This window comes from Macadamia integrifolia, chromosome 5, assembly GCF_013358625.1.
Source record: "Macadamia integrifolia cultivar HAES 741 chromosome 5, SCU_Mint_v3, whole genome shotgun sequence".
NCBI classification, from domain to species: domain Eukaryota; kingdom Viridiplantae; phylum Streptophyta; class Magnoliopsida; order Proteales; family Proteaceae; genus Macadamia; species Macadamia integrifolia.
Genome location: NC_056561.1, coordinates 41,031,620 through 41,035,338, shown reverse-complemented (window position 1 = coordinate 41,035,338; position 3,719 = coordinate 41,031,620).

Here is a 3,719-nt window from a genome sequence, read left to right as displayed (position 1 = left end):
TCGTGAAGAGGCTGGTCGTTCTGATCACATTCCTGTAAATTCTTTGGGCGGTTTTGGTCAGGGAAGCGGTGTCCACGGTGGAGGCTTCAGCGAGGATGGGAGAGAATCTGGTGCGCTAATTATGGAAGGGAATTTGGGGCATATATCTAACCAGCCAATCAGAGGGAGTACTGCCAAGGAAGGAGAGATTTCAAATTTGAATACATCGCTGGTTCCTATTCAAAGAACGGGTTCTATTCAAATTATGATTCACTTAAATAAGGAATCTGAAATGGTTGTCAAGTCTCCATTGGTCTCTTCCACAGCAGGAAGTGAGTATGGGGATGACCACGTAGCTGAGCATGTGATCTATTCGATCTCTCCGAGCTCGCTTCCTCAAGGAGCGATAGTAATTCACCATGAAGAAATCATTGCTGCTGATGCTCTGCTCAACGTAGCTGAGAAAGATAATGTTGAGGTAGGAAGGCGCAGAAAGGAGAAGTCTTTGGTCAATACGGAGCAAATAAGAAGGTCTGACCGTATTGCCACCACAAAGAAATGAGGTATGAAAGTTCTATTTTGGAATGTGAGAGGTTTCAAAAAAACCTCAGCTCGTATGGCCTTAAGAAATTTTGTTAAGGAGAAAAACCCTAATTTTTTATGTCTAGCTGAGCCCATGATTGACTCGATAGCTTTCCCAGCTAGATTTTTGACAAATTGGGTTTCGATACTGATTTTATAAGCAATTCAAGGGTAGGGAAAGTTTCAAACCTATGGCTGGTTTGGAGAAAGGGTATTTTAAAGCCCATTGTTGTTTCATCCTTGGATTAACAGATATTTGTGTGTGTAAAGTCAAGAAATAAGATGGTTAAAATCTCTGTGATTCATGCCAGTTGTCTCAGAGAAAACCACAGGAACTGTGGACTGATTTAGCTATTGTGTATTCTCCAACTGATCCCTGAATGACGGTGGGTGATTTTAATGCCTTATTGGCCTCACATGAGAAGCAAGGTCCTGGTGCATTTAATTTAGGATCTGTGGCGGAGTTTGCTGCCATGGTTGATGTTTGTCATCTGATTCAGTTGCCTTCCCAGGGTGTGAAATTTACTTAGACAAACAATAGAAAGAGAGGGAATGTGTTAGCTGTTCTGGACAGGGGCTTTTGTAATGAGGTTTGGTTGTCTTATTTTCAAGACTGTGCCCAATTTGTTTTTCAAAGAGATTTTTCTAATCATTGTCCATTATTAGTTGTCTCTGAAGCTTGCTCGAAGCCTCCAAACTGCCCATTCCGCTTCCATAAATTCTGGATAGAAAATGATTCATTCTTGGAGATGGTTGCTGAAGCGTGGGATCAAAGAATTGTAGGCTCTCCTATGTACATGCTTACACAAAAGCTGAAAAGATTAAAACCGGTTATTCGTTATTGGGCCAGGATTTCTTTCCCTAACTTTGAAGCTGAGCTGGTCAGAACTAAAGAAGCTCTTTCTCAGATTCAGGAACAAATTGATTCCCAAGGGCTAGACGACGACTTGTTCGGGAAAGAAGCCTATGCTAAGACTGAGTATCTATTAGCTTTAAAAAATCATGAGAAATTATGGGCTGAAAAAGCTAAAATTAAATGGTTGAAAGAAGGGGACAGGAACTCCAAGTTTTTTCACCTCTACACCAAAATCAAAAGAGAAAAAAACACAATCCGTAGAGTGAAGAAAGGGGATGGCTCTTTTGTCTCTGATAGAGCCAGCATTACGGATTATATGGTGAATTCTTATAAAGATTTCCATAATAGGGTCCCTATGGTTGATCATTTGGAGTTACTGGATGATATTCCTCACTTGATAGATGAAATGGATCTTCTAACTCTGGATGCTATTCCTGGAAAGGTAGAAATTAAGAGAGCAGTTTGGGACCTTGACCCAGACAATTCCCTTGGTCTTGATGGATTTCCAAGTTCTTTTTTCATCATTGTTGGGAAGTGGTTTCTGTGGATTTCATCTATGCTGTCAGGTATTTCTTCAGCTCTGATATCATGCCAATAGGGATAAATAACTCTTTTTTGGCTCTTATTCCTAAAGTGGATGGTGCAAACTCCCTGAATAAATTCAACCCTCTATGCATGGGGAATTTTCTTTGCAATGTGATTTCAAAAATACTAGTTATAGGACTATCATTTCTTCTCCCTCATCTAATCTCTGAAGAGCAGGGTGCATTTCAATATGGGAAAGTTATTCACAACAACATTGCCCTAGCTTCTGAATTGACTAATTTCTTATATTCTTCCACTAGAGGAGGTGGAATGGGTGCCAAGATAGACATACAGAAGGCATTTGATATAATATCTTGGAGTTTTATTTTGCATGTTTTGAGAAGATTTGGGTTCACAGAAAAGTGGACGGACTTATTTTTTCGTCTTCCAAAATTTCCATTCTTCTTAATGGAGGTCCTGTGGGATACTTTGGTGTGGAATGAGGGCTTCATCAAGGGGATCCTATTTCTCCTCTATTATTCATATTGGCAGAAGAAGTTCTTGTAGAGGCTTGAAGAAGTTGCAACAGAAGAAAAAAATCAAAGCTCTGCAAGGTCCAAGAGGTGAGCCGGTTCCAATTCACTTGCTTTTTGATAATAACATATTTATATTTATGAATGCTTTTGTAAACTATGCTAGAAACCTCCATGATTTCTTGCATAAGTATCAGAAATTTTCCAGAGAGCATGTGAACCTTGACAAAAGTAAGCTTTTCATGGGCAAAGTTACTCCTTTAAGAAAATTATTTATATCTCTGATATTATGGGAATAAGCCCTTGTAACTTCCCAATCAAATATCTGAGGGTACAAATATTTAAAGGAAGAGTTAAAAATCAGTTCTTATTGCCGGTCATGACAAGATCAAAGAGAGGATATCAGGATGGAAAGGAAAATGCTCTCTAGGGCTGGTACAGTGCAATTAGTTGGCTCAGTTATTTCGGGTATGTCTGTCCATAATTTTTCTGTGTACTGGTGGCCATCTTCATTGATTAATCAGATGGAAAAATGGATGAGGAATTTCATTTGGTCAGGAGACGTTGACAAAGTGAAATCTATGACAGTGAAGTGGGACCTAGTGTGTAAACCAAAAGAAGAAGGAGGGCTGGACATTTGTAGACTACGTGATATTAACAAATCTATTCTCTGTAAGCAAGTTTGGAAGATCAAACGTGGGAATTCAGCCATGAGTAGATTCTTTATGGCTAGATTTCTCACCAATGGTATTCCCAAAAAATCATATAAATCATCTTTGGTATAGCCAAGTATTCGTAAGATGTGATCCTTCGTCTCCAGCAAGGAAAGATGGATTGTGGGGAATGGTAATAGTATTAATCTTTAGAGGGATAATTAGGTTGGTGAAAAATCCATCATGGACTTATGTGTTAATTTGTTGAATTCTTTGATAAGCTCTTCTATGAAGGTGTCTTCTATTATTCAAAATGGTAGATGGGATCTTCTTGATGTTACCTTTGAGACACTAAAAAATGTTTTCTCTATTGTCCGTTTGATAAGACTGCCTCAATTTGAATTGGGGGATAAGTGTTTGTGGAGTGAAACATCTTCTGGGATTTTTTCCTCCTCTTCTGCATGGAACGAGATTAGGAGAATAATCCCAAAGTCCCCTGGTTCTCTTTGGTCTGGAACAAAAATTTACAACCAAGGCACCACTTTTGGTTGGCGCCTCTTACACAGGAAACTTCCAACAGATGATATTATT